We start from the raw sequence: 18,582 nt of genomic DNA on the forward strand, positions 1-18,582 counted from the left end.
AGGCATTATTTTTTTTAAACTCTCATTTTCTCATGAGTAGACTGTGTGATTGTCCAGAGGCTTTATGACATGTCACGACAGATTGCCTGCAGAAGTAGGCATAAGAAGACATCTATCTACTATTTTTATTATTTTGAGATTTGTGGGAGTTTTCTCTTTTTTTAAAAAATTTATTTTTGGCTGCATTGGGTCTTTGTTGCTGCACACGGGCTTTCTCTAGTTGTGGTGAGCGGGGGCTACTCTTTGTTGTGGTGCACGGGCTTCTCACTGCGGTGGTTTCCCTTGTTGCGGAGCGTGGTCTCTAGGTGTGTGGGCTTCAGGAGCTGTAGCACGCAGGCTCAATAGTTGTGGCTCACCGGCTCTAGAGCGCAGGCTCAGTAGTTGTGGTGCACGGGCTTAGTTTCTCCGCAGCATGTGGGATCTTACCGGACCAGGGCTCAAACCCGTGTCCCCTGCATTGGCAGGTGGATTCTTAACCACCGGGCCACCAGGGAAGCCCTATCTTCTATTAAGTCAGACTTTAAACAGGTTTTCAAGACTTTAAAACAATACCACTCTTCTCACTAAATTTTTTGTTTTGTTTTGGAAAATATAGTTATTTTTCATAAAAATGTTATGTTGATGCATTTATCATTTAAAATGAATTAATATGTAAATATTTTTAAATGTCTTAGCTTTTTTTTTTTTTTTTTTTTTTGTGGTACGCGGGCCTCTCTCTGTTGTGGCCTCACCCGTTGTGGAGCACAGGCTCCGGACGCTCAGGCTCCACGACCATGGCTCTGCGGCATGTGGGATCTTCCCGGACCGGGGCACGAACCCATGTCCCCTGCATCGGCAGGCAGATTCTCAACCACTGCGCCACCAGGGAAGCCCAAATGTCTTAGCTTTGACTTTTAGTGTGGTAATTGTCAATAGATATAATCTACATATTCTAGGTGCTGGGATAGAGCAGTCAACAAATCAAATCAAACGCCCCACTTTCATGGAACTTATACTAGGTGTGACAGAAAACAAGCAAAATAATTAATACATATAGTATGTTAAATAGTAACAGCTGTTGAGAAAAGCGGGGAACTAGGATATGAAAGCTGAAAGCTGTGTGTGTGTGTGTGTGTGTGTGTGTGTGTGTGTGTGTGTAATTTTGGATCGAATAACCAGGGAAAACCTCAGTAAGAAGGCGTGTTTTCAGTAAAGAACTGAAGGAACAAGAAGGGAGTGGATCATGCAGCCATCTGAGAGAAATGAATTCAGAAGAGGGAACAGCAAGTGAAAACGTTCTGGGACAAGAACATGCCTGGGAGGTTTGAGGAGCATCTTGGAGACCAATGTGGTTGGAGTGGAAGAAGGTTGAGGGTATTAGAAGATGAGGGTTATGGAGGGAAGGGGTGCTCTCCCTGAGAAAGAAAGACAATAGAAGCTTTTGAGAACTGAAGAGACATCTTCTGACTTACCTTTAACAGAAGCACTTTGGTTGCTGCTGAGAACAAGTGAAAAGTCATAAGCAGAAAGGCCAGCTAGGAGGCTATTGCAATAATCCATCAGGTGCAAGATGATGGTGGCTTGGACCCGAGTCCAAGTGGGGATAGTGAGATGTAGTTGGATTCTTAATAGATTTTGAAAGTAGAGTTGACCAAACATACAATGTATTGGATATGAGGTACTAGAAAAAGAGAAGGGACTTCCCTGGTGGCACAGTGGTTGAGAATCCTCCTGCCAATGCAGGGGACACAGGTTCAAGCCCTGGTCTGGGAGGATCCCACATGCGGCAGAGCAACTAAGCCCGTGCACCACAACTACTGAAGCCTGCACACTCTTTGGCCCGCGTGCCGCAAGTGCTGAGCCTGAGTGCTGCAACTACTGAAGCCTTTGCACCTAGAGCCTGTGCTCCGCAACAAGAGAAGCCACCGCAATGAGAAGCCCGCGCACCGCAACGAAGAGTAGCCCCCACTCGCCGCAACTAGAGAAAGCCCGCACAGCCAAAAATAAAAATAAATAAAATAAGTAAATTTTTAAAAAGAGAGAAAACATGAATAGAGGAGAGTGAAGTTCTGATCTGGGGTCTGAAAGGAAGTATAGATGGAGGCTGGAGAGCACGATCCAGTTCAGGAAGACTTCTTGATTTCTTTCCTTCCTCTGAATTCCTATTACAGCAGCTGACATTTAATGAGGGCTTATTATGTGCAAAGCAATTTATCTTTGTTACATCACTTAATCTTCACAGTTATCCTGTGAGGCAGATTCCAAAGAAACGGTGAGAGGAGAAGCAATTTACCCAATGATACACCTAGAAAACGTCAAAAGTGGGAATAAAGCCCAAGTGTCTGACACTAAAGCTTATGTCCTTATCTGCTTGTTCTTTTGTTCATTCATTAATCACCTCAAAAATTCTATAAACATTACTAAGCAGCCATTCTGGAAGGTGCTGTGGCGAGTGAGACTGTCTTCAGGTAAAAGAGCTAAGACCTGAGCACTCATAAGATGTGACAAATAACCACAGCACATTACAACATCCTATAGGATTTCAGAGGGAGTGAAGTCACTCTGGCTGGGGAAAATCAGAGATCAAGGAAGGCTTCCAAAAGGAATAGCATTTGAGATGAGCCTATCTAACCAAGTAATATGTTTAAAAATAATTGTTTTATATGCAATATACACTGAATATTACCACACATGTGTTTAAAGGTTATAAGCAATGTAAGACTGACTGTGAAGTTTTAATTGGCAGAAAATAGGGGTGAAGGCATGGAGGAAGGAAAGGGTCTGATTGTTCAGGATGTAGGGAAGCCCCAGTTCAATCCCCTGCCTATGTCTCAGAATCCAGCCTCAAATGACTCCAAGGTATTTTCCACTTAGATTTTTTTCCCTTAAGAGCATTCTCAAAGTGATGTGCATTCAATAAAACACACTCAGTCATTTAAGAAAATGAGAAAGTATTTTATGAACTGTTAGGAAATTATTTCCAAAATGCAATGTTAAATGAAAAAAAGGAAGGTGCAGAATACTGGTTATGGTATGCTACTATTTACGCAATAATGGGAAGAAAAGAGTGTGTGTGTGTGCATTTGCTTGTTTACATGTCAAATATGGAAGGATACCCAGGGCACTGATAACAGTGAATACCTTCCCAGAGAGGAATTATGTGGCTTGAGGACAGGGTGAGAGCTCCCTGTATACCTCTTTTTCATTGTATACCTCTATGACTTTTTAACCATGTGAATATATTATCTATTAAAAAAATACATAAATAGGGCTTCCCTGGTGGCGCAGTGGTTGAGAGTCCGCCTGCCGATGCAGGGGACACGGGTTCGTGCCCCGGTCCGGGAAGATCCCACATGCTGCGGAGCAGCTAGGCCCGTGAGCCATGGCCGCTGAGCCTGCGCGTCCGGAGCCTGTGCTCCGCAACGGGAGGGGCCACAACAGTGAGAGACCCGCGTACCGCAAGAAAACCCCATAAATATAAGTTAAACTTTTGAAAAAGTAAGTGTATTAGTCTCTAAAGGAAATTCCCTGAAAAGAGGGCATTTATTACGGTATGATATAAGCAAAAGCAGTTCACTTAGGTGGGCAGTTTCAAAAATTCAGGCCTTAATTTGCTTGGCAAAAAAAATACCAGAAATAAAGTAAAAAAAAAAAAAAAAAAAGAACGGTAAAATATTTATTATTAATTTTCTTAACATAAGACAGCTCTTTAGAAATCATTAAGCAAAGGACCTATTACCCAGTTCAAAAATGGCAAAGGATAAAATGGGCTTCATGTAAACAGAAATGTGGACTTACATTCTTTGTTTTAAAGTCCAACCTTATTTGTAATTAAAGAAAGGCAAATTGGAACAATGAGCTATTGCTTTCTCACCCACGAGACTGCAAATATCAAAAAGTTGAATATTACAGAGTGTTAAAGAGGGCACGATTAAAGTACTTTGAGAAGGGATATAAACTGGTAGATGTTCTTTGGAGCACAAATTAGCCATGCCTTTCAACCTTGAAAATGAGCGTACCTTTGACTCATCATTTCTAATTCTGAGAATTTATCCTAGACAGATAATCTTTGCATATGTACACAGATAGATGTACAAAATTATTCACTGCTGCATTCTTTGTAATTACAGGAGATCAAAATCGACCTAAATATTTTCCAACTGGGGAAACTGCTACCTCTAAACAGAGACACACTAGGTAAGTGTTGAAAAGAGCAGCGTGCATCTATATTACTGTTATGACAAGATTAATTTATCCCTCTCATTATCTCTTATTTGGGCTACAGTGTCCTGACAGGTTTCCCTGCCTTTATCTTGCCCCCTTGCAGGACCTGCTATGTAATTTGCAGGCCCAGTGCAAAATGAAATTTCAGGGCCCCTTGTTTAAAAAATAGTACGAATTCCAAGATGGTGAAAGCAGAGCATTAAAACAAGTGCGGGGACCCTTCTAAGTGCAAGGCCCTGTGTGACTGCTGCTGTCACATGCCCATGAAGCTGGCTTTGTTCTTGGAGTGCCAACTTAGACACTGGCTGCCAAAGTGGCATGCTGCTTCCTCCGCCTCCCACATCTTTCCCCCACCATCTGATGTATTACATGCCTGTCAAGAAATAACTCAAATGTTTTGGGAAGTTTTCTTTGACCCTCTCACCCAAGACACTCTTTCTTCAGTGCTCCCCTAGATCTTGCCCATCGTTTCATTAACTCTTTATTACAGTGTATTATGATGATTTGTTTAAAAATCTCTCCCTCTAAGCTTCTCAAAGTCTTGGCCTATGGGTTATGCTTGTTTGCTTATTTGAGTAACCCTAGAACCTCATACATTGCTGGGGACCTGGGAGCTGAGAGAATGAATGAATTGGAGTGGATCTGTTTGGGTGGGTGTGTTAAATAATCAGTTGTTTTGCTTCATGGTTACACCTCACCTTTATGTTGCTAAATTGGATTGGACTCTAATTTCACTGAGGCAAGCAAGCCCTGATGGCTAGCTCTTGATTCTAAGAGCCGTGATATAGTTGCAGATGGTCCCCTGGAGCGGAAGGAGCTGCCTGAACCTGAAAGTCTTTGGAGGATCCCCCAAGCCACCTATCCCTATCTCTGCATCTCCTTATACCCTTCAGGCATTTAAAAATGGGGGTTTGATTTCATCAGGTCCAGCTGACCCCATCAGTCAGTTCCAGATTCCAGAAACCTGGCAGTAGTTTCAGATTGCCTCTAATCCTTTGCAACACTGGCTTTCAAATGGAGGTATGAGATACCCCTATGATATAGGAAGACTTTCTATGGGGTTCTCATGTACTGATCATTTTAAGGACATTAATTTCCAGGTCCTCAACTTCCATATACCTGAGAAAGTTCCTGGGATTGAGGCTCCAAGCTGGCTTTTCTTTCATAATTGTAATTCTTCTATTCTTCATAAGAAAGGCATATCCTGGGTCAACATGAATCTTACTGTGGTAATCTATTGCCTGGGGCAATTAACAATACATTTATTGCATGGGGCAATAAAAAATACTGGAAGTGAATTCAAAAAGATACATGCACCCCATGTTCATTGCAGCACTATTTACAATAGCCAAGACATGGAAGCAACCTAAATGTCCATTGACAGAGGAATGGATAAAGAAGATGTGGTACAGATATAAAATGGAATATCACTCAGCCATAAAAAAGAACAAAATAATGCCATGTGCAGCAACATGGATGGACCTAGAGATTATCATACCAAGTGAAGCCAGTCAGACAAAGACAAATATCTTATGATACCACTTATATGTGGAATCTAATAAAAAATGATACAAATGAACTTATTTACAAACCAGAAAGACTCATAGATCTCAAAATCAAATTTATGGTTACCAAAGGGGAAACATGGGGGAAAGTAATAAATTAGGAGATTGGGATGAACATATATACACTACTATATATAAAATAGATGGCTAATAAGGACCTACTGTAAAGCACAGGGAACTCTACTCAATATTCTGTAATAATCTGTATGGGAAAGGAATCTGAAAAAGAATGGAGATATGTATATAAAACTGATTCACTTGGCTGTACACCTGAAACTAACACATTGTAAGTCAACTGTACTACAATAAAAACTTTAAAATAAAATAAAATAGTCTGAGAAAGAAAAAAAAATACTGGAAGTGACAAAGAGACAATTAAAAATACCAGTTTCAGGGAAACACCCTTTTTTAATTGAAGCATAATGACCTACAACACTATGTTAGTTTCAGGGGCACAACATAGTAATTTGATATTTCTATATATTACAAAATGGTCACCACAATAAGTCTAGTTACCATGTGTCACCATACAAGGTTATTACAATATTATTGACTATATTCCCTATGCTGTACATTTCATCTCTGTGAATCATTTATTTTGTAAGTGGAAGTTTGTACTTCTTAATTTTCCTCACCTATTTCACTCATCCTCACATCCCCCTCCCCTCTAGCAACCACCTGTTTGTTCTCTGTATCTCTGAGTCTGTTTCTGTTTTATTATGTTTGTTCATTTGTTTTGTTTTTTAGATTCCACATATAACTGAAATCATACGGTATTTGTCTTTCTCTGTCTGACATTTCACTTAGTATAAAACCCTGTAGGTCCGTCCATCCATATTGTCACAAATGGCAAGATTTCATTCTTTTTATGGCTGAGTAATATCCCACTGTATATATACACATCTTCTTTATCCATTCATCTGTCGAGGAACACTTAGGTTGCTTCCTTATCTTGGCTATTGTAAATAATCCTGCTATGTATATATCTTTTTGAATTAGTGTCTTTGTTTTCTTCAGAAAAATACTCAGAAGTGGAATTCCTGGGTCACATGGTCGTTCTATTTTTAACTTTTTGAGGAGCTTCCACACTGTTTTCCACAGTGGCTATACCAATTTACATTCCCACCAACAGTTCATGAAGATTCTCCTTTCTCCACACTCTCACCAACACTTGTTATTTGTTGTCTTTTTGAGGATGGCCATTCTGGCAGGTGTGAGGTGATATCTCATTGTGGTTTTGATTTGCATTTCCTGATGATTAGTGATGTTGAGCATCTTTTCATGTGTCTGCTGGCCATCTGTATGTCTTCTTTGGGAAAATGTCTATTCAGGTCTTCTGCCCATTTTTAAATTGAGTTGTTTGTTTTCTCTGATATTGAGTTGCATGAGTTCTTGGTATATTTTAACCCCTTATCAGATATATCATTTGCAAATATCTTCTCTCATTCAGTAGACTGCCTTTTCATTTTGTTGATAGTTTTCAGGGAAATATCTTTTAATTTGGGGGTTACATCATCTATGAAAATTTTGGGGGTGGTATGTGAAAAAAAAAAGTATGAAGACCACTGGTCCAAGACAACACACTATGGTAGCCTCTGGAGGTTTTTCCAGGAGATCCTGGGCTTCTCGAGCTCTAGGCCTCTACAACTGGACTTCAATTTTACTAGGAGAGTCAGGTAAATAATTTTTACTTGATTTTTAAAAAAAGCGTATTTATTTATTTATTTTATTTGTACTTGATTACTTCCATTACAGTTGACAGTCTCCCTCTTATTATTTTAAAATATATTTATTTAGTTTATTTATTTTTATTTTTGGCTGTGTTGGGTCTTTGTTGCTGAGCGTGGGCTTTTCTCTAGTTGCGGCGAGCGGGGGCTACTCTTTGTTACGGTGCACGGGCTTCTCATTGCGGTGGCTTCTCTTGTTACAGAGCATGGGCTCTAGGTGCACGGGCTTCAGTAGTAGTGGTGCATGGGCTCAGTTGCTCTGTGGCATGTAGGATTTTCCTGGACCAGGGATTGAACTCGTGTCCCCTACATTGGCAGGTGGATTCTTAAACACTGCACCACCAGGGAAGCCCCGACAGTCTCCCTCTTAAAACACATTCTTCCCTTGGCTTTTATCACACTCTGATTTTCCTTTCAACCTCTCTGGCCCCTCATTCTAACTTTCCTTTTCTAGTCCCATCTCTTCCAATTGACCTTTTAAATTCAAGAGCTTCTCATGGCAGTTATAAGCCCTCTTCTCTTTCTGTGTTTTTTTTTTTTTTTCTGCCTTTGGTTATTTTTATTTCTAGCAATTTATGTTAACAAACAAGTCTTTCTTCATTGTTTTTCCTTGAAAGTAATACTTTAAACGAATGCCAATGGGCATTGAGTGATTTTCTCCAGACTCATAATCCAGCCACTAGAAACACTTTTCCTTCCTCTTTCTGTTCTTTTCTTACAAAGAGATTTCATCCATTAACCACAATTTTATTTTTTAAAATTTTTTAATAAAACTTTTTTTTTTTGGCTGCATCAGGTCTTAGTTGTGCACGTGGGCTCTTCGTTGTGGTGTGGGCTTCTCTCTAGTTGTGGCGCACAGGCTCCAGGGCATGTGGGCTCTGTAGTCGTGCCTCGCTGGTTCCAGAGCGCGTGAGCTCAGTAGTTGTGGTGCACGGGCTTAGTTGCCCCATGACATGTGGGATCCTAGTTCCACGACCAGGGATCGAACCCACGTCCCCTGCATTGTAAAGTGGATTCTTTACCACTGGGCCACCAGGGAAGTCCCCATCACAATTTTAAATACACAATTTTAAATACCACCTGCAACCCAACTCCCAAATTTCTATCTCTAGCCTAGGACCTTGCTCCCAAACTCCTAAATCCAATTACTTCTTCCATATCTATACCTGAAGGTCCCACAGAATTTACAAACTGAGAAAAACCAAAGCCAAGCTCATGTTCTTCCCAGTCAGAATCTCGTCTTCTGCTATAGGCTTCCCCAACTGAGTCACAGTATTCCTTCTGCTCCGTTCATGCCAGAGGCCTGGGAGGCATCTCTGAGACCTCCTTAACCTGCTCCATAGCCGATAAATAATCTATTCCTATAGATTACACTTCATGCAAGATTCCCCTAAGCCTGCAGACTAGACTACATATACTCCTATTCTATACCCTCATATAGCACCTTATACTTCTAGTACTCATCCAAATTGTAATTATTTATGTAATTATTTCTCCCCCTCCTATATCACAGGCTCCATAAGCACAAGAACCATGCTTGTCTTTTTTCTGGCACATAGTAGGACCTCAATAAATATTTGTTAAATTAACAAATATAAACCCTCAGATTGTATTGATAGCAGCTGTGTGTTGTCTGCTGTTTAGTGCCTAATGCTATGTGCACAGTAGGGGGCAGCAGAGTATAGATAATGGAAAGAGTTCACTTCAGTATTGAAAGGGTGACTTCAGGTAAATGATTTAACTTTTCTGAGACTCTATTTCCTTCCTCGGAAATCAGGACTAATTCTCCTCCCCGTGGCTCAAAAAGGATAAGCAGATATAAAAGAGCTTTAGTGCAAACAGAAGAGAGTATTATTGGAGTCAGTTGTGATAAATATTTGTTGAATAAATGGAGGCAGAGGAAGAAGATCTTGGTTACAGATTCATAAGAGATGAAATGAAAGCTCAAGGAAGAGACTGGCCTAAGTCCATAGCCAGCGGGAGGCAAAGCTGTTATCACAGTGTGTTCTTGGCAGGCTCGTATCTCTGCTCTCTGATCACTGCCCTCCCACCTCCACCTCTGGCCACTGGTGCCCTATCATTGTCCTGAGCTGCAGGCCTTTCTTTCCCTTTCCTCCCGTCAAAGCATGTCTGTCCTGTGTCCTAGCCCCTCAGAGGCCTACTCATTGCCATCCACAATGACACCTAGTTCAGCCAATAAATGGGTCCCTGCTAACGTGCTAATGGCACATGGTATGTTATTTTACCATTCCCAATAATAGGAGTTGGACCTTCTTGAGACAGAATAACCTACTCAAAAAAGAATAAATTTCAGATGATGAAGTTTTAGGTTCTATGGAATAAAAGAAAATGGAAAGTTAACTGGGATTAAGGCAGTCCTAATCTTGGTCTCAAGAAAAATAATTGTACAAATACAAAATCTGTTAGATATGACTTGATATGAGGAGAAAATCTTCTTTAAAAATTCATAAATCCATCCATCCATCCATCCATATAATATATGTATCTGTATATATAACTTAATTGTAATTTATATCAGTACAATTGACTTTCTGGTGTATAGTTCTGTGAGTTTTGCACTGTCGTGTAACCACCACAATAAAAATACAGAATGGTTCATCATTCCCTAAAAATTTCCATGTATTAACCCTTTGTAGTCAAAACCTTCTCCCACCCTTAAGCCCTGGTCACACTGATGTTCTCTCTATCCTGTGGTCCAGTTTACCAAGATTTCCTTTTATGAATTTGGTTTAATGTTGCATTTAAGAATTCTTTCTAACCTAAGGTGACAAAGATATTTCTCCTTTGCTTCCTTCTAAAAGTTTCATAGGTTTACATTTAGGTCCAAGATTCATTTCAACTACGTTTTTAAAATAGAAAGTATAAGATATAGGTCAAGGTTTACATTTTTGCATAGGGATGTCCAGTTACTCTAGTATCATTTGTTGAAAAGACAGTCTTTCCCATTGCACTTCTGTAAAATAATCAATGGGCCATATTGGTGTCAAAATATTTCTGGACTCCCTGTTCCATTCCATTGATCTATGCATCTGTCCTTTCACCAGTACTATGCTATCTTTATCAATGTAGTGGTATTTCTCCACCAGTGTTCCACTTTTCCAAAATTGTTTTAGCATTCTAGTTTCTTTGTCTTTCCGTGTAAATTTTAGAATCAGCTTATTGATATCTACAAAAACTGCTGGGATTTTGAATGGGATTGTATTGAATCGGCATATCAATTTAGGGGGACCTGATGTCTTAACAGAATTGAGGCTTCCAGTCAGTGAGCATGTTATATCGCTTTGATTTCCTTCATCGGTGTGTTGTAGTTTTTCAGCATAAAGATCCATCATATATTTTGTTGTATTTATCCCTAAGACTTTCATTATTTTGGTGCAACTGTTAATTATTATTTATTTAATTTTGTTTTCCAATAGTTCATTGCCAGTATATAGAAATACAATTGATTTTTGTATTATGACTTGTATCCTGTGACTTTGCCAAACTCATTAATTAGTTTTAGGAACTTTTTTGTAGATTTAATAGAATTTTCCATATAGGCAATCATGTTGGCTACTAATAGAGTTTTATTTCTTCGTTTCCAATCCATATGTCTTTTTCCCCCCCTTGCCTTGTTGCATTAGTTAGAATTTTCTGGATAATATTGAATACACAAGAGTGAGCATCCTTTTGTGTTCCCAATATTAGGGAGAAATCATTCAGTCTTTAGGTATGATGCCCTTTTTGTACATGTCCTTTTTTTAGGTTAGGGAAGTTATCTTCTGTTCCTAGTTTGTTGAGAGATTTTATCATGAATAGATGTTGAATTCTGTTAATGTGTTTTCTTCATCAGTTGAGATTAACATGTATTTTTTTTTTCTGCTTTAGTCTGTCGATATGGTTAATTACATTAATTGATTTTTGGATGTTGTATCAGTATTGAATTACCTGGGATAAACTCCAGTTGGTAGTGAAGTATTATCCTTTTTATATGTTTCTGGATTCCATTTGCTCATAATCTGTTGAGAATTTTTAGTCTACACTCATGTGGAACATTGGTCTGTAGTTTCCTTGTAATGTCTTTTTTTTTTTCATTTTGGTGTCAGGATAATGCTGGCCTCATAAGATGAGTTGCAAAGTGTCCCTCCACTTCTATTTTCTGGGGGAGTTTGTGTAGAGCTAGTATTATTTCTTCCTTAAATGTTTGGTAGAATTTGCCAGTGAAACTCTGGGCCTGGAATTTTCTTTGTTAAGAAGGTTTTAAACTACGAATTCAATTTTCTTTAATATTATCCCACAGGTCCCAGAACTCTGTTCATTAAAAAAAGATTTTTTTTTTCCTGTGTGATCTTCAGATTGATCTATCTTCAAGTTTACTCATTCATTCCTCTGTCATCTCTATTCTACTAATGAGTCCCTCCAGTAATTTTTTTTCTTCATATAATTTCCATTTTGTTCTTATTTTATTTTTTGGTTCTCTACTGAGAACTTCTACTTCTCTATTCATTTCAAAGGTGTTTACTTTTACTTCATGGAGGATGGTTAAATAGCTTTAAAATCTTTGTCAGGTAATCTCAATATCTGGGTCATTTTAGGATTAGCATTTGTTTATTTTCCTTTCCTTTGAAGACTGGTCATATTTTCCTGGTTCTTGGTATATTAAGTAATTTTGGATTTATCCTGGCCATCTTGAATATTATACTGTGGGACTTTTAAAAAATTAATTAATTAATTAATTTTTGGCAACATTGGGTCTTTGTTGCTGCGTGCAGGCTATCTCTAGTTGCAGCGCGCAGGCTTCTCATTGCGGAGGCTTCTCTTGTGGGGCACAGACTCTAGGCGCGTGGGCTTCAGTAGTTGTGGCATGCAGGCTCAGTAGCTGTGGCTTTGGCTAGAGTGCAGACTCTCTAGCTGTGGCACCTGGGCTTAGTTTCTCCGCAGCATGTGGGATCTTCCCGGACCAGGGCTCGAACCCATGTCCCCTGCATTGGCAGGTGGATTCTTAACCACTGTGCCACCAGGGAAGTCCATATTGTGGGACTTTGAGTTCCGCTAAATCTTCTGGATGTTGATTATTTTTATATTAACAATCAAATCAACACAATTACTTTCAGATTACAAGTTCTGTCTCCCCTTCTATGGGTGGTGGTTCCAGTGTCAGTTCGTTTTCAGAGTTTTTCCTTAGCTGTTTGGACCCGACCCTGTCATGTGCTGCTCAGGGGTTGGTCTGGGACTTAGGTGATGGTTTATATCATAGTTCATTTCCCAAAGCCCTTACTAAGCTTCTTGGGTGTGTTCTGCTACTTGGGGATGAGCCCAGAATTTCTGTTGGTTCATGCACAGAATTAAAGGGTCCCCCTTCTCCTGCTCCCTCCTCCCTGGGATTTCTCCCTCACTCTGGCTCCCAGAGGCCCCTTTTTCTGAATCCTCTGTCTAGAAAGTTGGGGTTCTCTCAGAGCTCTAGCCTCCCATCCTGTCACACAGTTCCATATGACTCAGCCCACCTCTGGGGTGAACTAGCAAGAGAAAAGAGGGAAAAAAGGTGGAGGATGGGGTTTCCCTGGTGGCGCAGTAGTTGCAAGTCCGCCTGCCGATGCAGGGGACGTGGGTTCGTGCCCCGGTCCGGGGAGAATCCCACGTGCCTCAGAGCAGCTGGGCCCGTGAGCCATGGCCGCTGAGCCTGCGCGTCCGGAGGCTGTGCTCCACAACAGGAGAGGCCACAACAGTGAGAGGCCCGCGTACCGCAAAAAAAAAAAAAAAAAAAAAAGTTGGGGGATTCCCTCCATAGTCTCCACAGTTTTAACCACATTTTCTAGTTTCTATATTTTGTGCTTTGACATCTAGGGCCTTGCTGCCTCTTTGAGGGTTAGCTGATTCTTAGAAATAGGAAATGACTCTCTTTCCTGTGTGCCATTCATATGCAAATTAACCAATACCGAGGCCCTACCTCAGAATCACCTCTGGGCCCCTAAATCCTAGAGGCCCTAAAATTATTCAAACTAATCTATCTTAAACTTGCTTACCCTGTCTCCCTCACTCCTTCCCTCCAAAACCAAAAAACCAAAAAAATTAAAGGCATCCCTCCAGGTCTTCTCTCTGCCTGCAGTGGACCTCAGTATTCTCTCTGTGGCCCCAGTGGCCATCTTTTCTATGACAATCATCTCCTGATCTGTTGGCTTCACCATACCTGAATAAAAATAAAATCTACATTGAAAAACATTCACACAAAAAACTCAAAATGGATTAAAGACCTAAATGTAAGACCAGAAACCATAAAACTAGAAGAGAATATAGGCAGAACACTTGTTAACATAAATCATAGCTGTATTTTTTTGGATCTGTGTCCTAAGGCAAAGGAAGCAAAAGCAAAAATAAACAAATTAGACCTAAGTAAACTTAAAAGGTTTTGCACAGCTAAGGAAACCACTGACAACACGAAAGACAACCTGCTAAATGGAAGAAAATATTTGCAAATGATATGAACAATAAGGGGTTAATATCCAAAATATATAAACAGCTCATACTACTCAACATCAAAAAAACCAAACAACCTGATTTAAAAATGGGTAGAAGACCTGAATACACAATTTTCCAAAGAAGACATACAGATGGCCAACAGGCACATGAAAAGCTGCTCAACATAGTTAATCATCAGAGAAATGCAAATCAAAACCACAATGAGGTATCACCTCACACCTGCCAGAAGCTATCATCAAAAAGACCACAAATAACAAATGTTGGTGAGGATGTGAAGAAAAGGGAACTCTTTTACACTGTTTGTTGGAATGTAAATTGGTGCAGACACTGTGAAATGGAGGTTTCTCAAAAAACTAAAAATAGAGCTACCATATAATCCAGCAGTTCCACTCTTGGGTATTTATCCAAAGAAAACAAAAACATTAATTTGAAAAGATAAATGCACCCCAGTGTTCATAGCAGCATTATTTACAACTGCCAAGATACGGAAGCAACCCAAGTGTCCGTCAACAGATGAATGGATAAAGATGTGGTATGTATATACAATGGAATACTACTCAGACATAAAAAAGGAATGAAATTTTTCCATTTGCAACAACATTGGATGGACTTGCAGTGTATCATGCTTAGAGAAATCAAAGACCAACACTATATGATATCACTTATAAGTAGAATCTACAAATAAAACAAACTAGTGACTATAACAAAACAGAAACAGGCTCGCAGATATAGAGAACAAACTAGTTACCAGTTGAATAAGGGAAGGGGAAATGGACAAGATAGGGATAGGGGATTAAGTGTTACAAACGGGCTTCCCTGGTGGCGCAGTGGTTGATAGTCCGCCTGCCGATGCAGGGGACATGGGTTCGTGCCCCGGTCCGCGAAGATCCCACATGCCGCAGAGCGGCTGGGCCCGTGAGCCATGGCCGCTGAGCCTGCGTGTCCAGAGCCTGTGCTCCGCAACGGGAGAGGCCACAACAGCGAGAGGCCTGCGTACCGCAAAAAAAAAAAAAAAAAAAAGAGTTACAAACTACTATGTATAAAATGAATAAGCTACAAGGATATATTGTACAGCACAGGAAATATAGCCAATATTTTATAATAACTATAAATGGAGTATAACCTTTAAAAATTGTGAATCACTATGTTGTACACCTGAAACTTATATAGTATTGTAAATCAACTACCCCTCAATTTAAAAAAAGAAAAAAAAATCCACACAACAGTGGTCCCTTTTCCAGATCCTCTGTCTAAAAATGGGTTTCCTCCAGAGTTTTAGGTGGCCATAATGACAACACCACTCCCATAGCAGTGCAGGGACTGGGAGAGGAAAAAAATAGGGATTCTCCCCACACTCTCCAGCTCAAAATGTCTACTTTTCCGATCCTCTGGACAGAAAGATGGGGTTTTCTTATTTTTTTTTTTTGTCTGCACCTACTGCAGAGTTCCCAGATTTGACCCACCCTCGGGTAAAAGCCAGGGGTAAAGGAGAAAAAAGTCCCAACCAAACACCACTAGGAAATTCACCACTGCCATAGTGGGCATTCTTCAAGTTTTGACTTCCTTTCCCAATCTGTCTGCTATTATTAACTTTTCAGAGTCTTCAGACTGTTTTTGTTTTGTTTCGTTTCATATTTTTGGTTAGAGATTTTTAGCTGTAATTGGTGAGAGAGAAAGGCGGTAATGGGTTTACTCCATTTGGCCAGTGCCAGAAGTATAAACCAGATATTTTGATTAATAATCAATTTGTGTACTGTTGGAGAGAAAACACTGTATACACAACCCAGAAAGTAATAGTTTCATTGGATAAATATGATGCACTTGTCAAATGCTACCTATAGAACTACTGTCCAATTCACACTTGCACTCTTCCAATCTCCAAGATGATTGTTTCACACCTCTTTCCAAGCCACCACCATCACTGTGTCCCTCTAATGCTCAGATGAAAATTGTGCTTCCTAATTCTCTGGGAAAACATTTTCCACATCTACTGATCTATTAGCATCTATACCCATTTGCTCTGTCTCCCCTCCAGTTACTATGAGTGAACTGTCTATTCTCCCAGCCAAGTCAGTTTCTCTATCTGTGCCTTAGATTCCATCCTTTCTCACCTCCTCAAGGACACAACTCCAGTGACCGTCCTTTTTCCTGCATCATCAAAATTTCCCTCCTGATTGATTATTCCTATAAGTGTACAAACATGCTATATTATCCACCTTCTCAAAAGAAAAAAACTTCTTTTTTTTAATAGGAGATGGAGCAATCTGCTCTTTCTCTCTTTTTAAAAAATTAATTAGTTTATTTATTTATTTTTGTCTGCTTTGGGTCTTCATTGCTGTGCGCGGGCTCTCTAGTTGCGACGAGTGCAGGGTACTCTTCGTTGCGGTGTGTGGGCTTCTCATTGCGGTGGCTTCTCTTGTTGCGGAGCGTGGGCTCTAGGTGCACGGGCTTCAGTAGTTGTGGCTCGGCTCTAGCTGTGGCACATGGGCTTAGTTGCTCTGCGTCATATGGGATCTTCCCGGACCAGGGCTCGAACCTGTGTCCCCTACATTGGCAGGCGGATTCTTAACTACTGCGCCACCAGGGAAGTCCCCCTAAAAACTTCTTTTTACTCCACAGCCTCTTTTAGATACTTAATCCCACACTTCTAATACCCTTAATTAATACTCTATTTTATATCCTACTTCTCTGCTCCCCTATGAAACAAGCCAACTCCTCAAAAGAGTTTTTTATACTCTTTGCCTCAAAATAGTTTCCCCACTTTCTTTCTTAATCCCACTCCAATTAGGCTTTTTGCCCACCCCACCACCCAAACTGCTCTTACCAAGTCACCAGTGACCTCCATCAACAATCCATCCTCAATCCGTACCTTACTCCACCTCCAGGAACATCTGTTACCGTTGATCACTTCCCCCTTGGAACCTTTCTCACCTGGCTGCTGAGATGACACTCTCTCTTGGTTCTCTTCATACCTCCCTGGCCACTTCTCACTTTTCTTTGCTGGCTTCCCCTCCATCCCAATCATTAGAAGCTGGGGCTCCCCCAGGGTGTAGTCCTCGGGTGTTTTCTCGGTCTTCACTATACCTTAGGTGATCCCATCCAGCTTCATTGGTTTACGCATCATCTATATGGTGAGCTCCCATATTTAGCTTCCAGCCTAGACTTCTTCCCTGAACTTCAGACTTGCATACCAACTACCTGTCAGCATTTCTGCTTGGATGGAAATACTAATAAGTAGTGTTACAATATCAATAAGTATCTGATTAAGTATCAAACTTAATGTATAAAAATTGATGTATTTCCCACAAAAACGTGCTTCTCCTATAGCTTCCCCCTTTCAATAAATGATAACTCTGGCCTCCAGTTGCCCAGAGCAAAAACTTCAGTGTTCTGTCTTTTTAACACAGGCTTTATTGAAACATAATATTAATATAGAAAAGTACACAAATTATAAATGTATAAACCAATAAATGTTCACAAAGTGAGCACATTTATATAGTCAGCAGTAGATCAATAAACAGACCATTACCCCAGAAGCACTCATGTTCCCCTTCTAATCAAGGGTAACCAATATCCTGACTTCTTATAGCACCATAGGTGAGTTCTATGTATCTTTGAAATTTAATAATTGGAATCATTTAGTAAATACTTTTTGTGTGTCTGGCTTCTTTTTCTCAGCATTATATTTTTGAGATGAATTCAGTGTAAGCATGTAATTTAAGTTTTTTTTTGAATTTAATTTATTTTTTTATACAGCAGGTCCTTATTAGTCATCAATTTTATACACATCAGTGTATACATGTCAACCCCAATCGCCCAATTCATCACACTACCACCCCCGCCACCCCCACGGTTTTCCCCCCTTGATGACCATACGTTTGTTCTCTACATCTGTGTCTCAATTTCTGTCCTGCAAACCGGTTCATCTGTACCATTTTTCTAGGTTCCACATATATGCGTTAATATACGATATTTGTTTTTCTCTTTCTGACTTACTTCACTCTGTATGACAGTCTCTAGATCCACCCACGTCTCTACAAATGACCCAATTTCATTCCTTTTTATGGCTGAGTAGTATTCCATTGTATATATGTACCACATCTTCTTTATTCATTCACCTGTCGATGGGCATTTAGGTTGCTTCCATGACCTGGCTATTGTAAATAGTGCTGCAATGAACCTGGGGGCTCATGTGTCTTTTTGAATTATGGCTTTCTCTGGGTATATGTCCAGGAGTGGGATTGCTGGGTCATATGGTAATTCTATTTTTAGTTTTTAAGGAACCTCCATACTGTTCTCCATAGTGGCTGTATCAATTTACATTCCCACCAACAGTGCAACAGGGCTCCCTTTTCTCCACACCCTCTCCAGCATTTGTTGCTTGTAGATTTTCTGATGATGCCCTTTCTAGCTGGTGTGAGGTGATACCTCATTGTAGTTTCGATTTGCATTTCTCTAATAACTAGTGTTGTTGAGCAGCTTTTCATGTGCTTCTTGGCCATCTGTATATCTTATTTGGAGAAATGTCTATTTAGGTCTTCTGCCCATTTTGGGGTTGGGTTGTTTGTTTCATTAATATTGAGCTGCATGAGCTGTTTATATATTTTGGA

At 40.1% G+C, this 18,582-nt stretch overlaps 1 protein-coding gene across 1 annotated transcript in view; it reads left to right on the forward strand.

The window, feature by feature from the left end:
• Positions 1-18,582, forward strand: part of EDEM2 (ER degradation enhancing alpha-mannosidase like protein 2) — a 93,225-nt gene that overhangs the window by 3,378 nt on the left and 71,265 nt on the right. The window contains exon 3 of the mRNA XM_067012102.1: positions 4,110-4,176. The gene's annotated coding sequence lies outside the window, so the exon portion shown is untranslated. The remainder of the gene's footprint in view (positions 1-4,109; positions 4,177-18,582) is intronic.

Source organism: Kogia breviceps, chromosome 14, assembly GCF_026419965.1.
Source record: "Kogia breviceps isolate mKogBre1 chromosome 14, mKogBre1 haplotype 1, whole genome shotgun sequence".
In the NCBI taxonomy this organism is placed as follows: Eukaryota; Metazoa; Chordata; class Mammalia; order Artiodactyla; family Physeteridae; genus Kogia; species Kogia breviceps.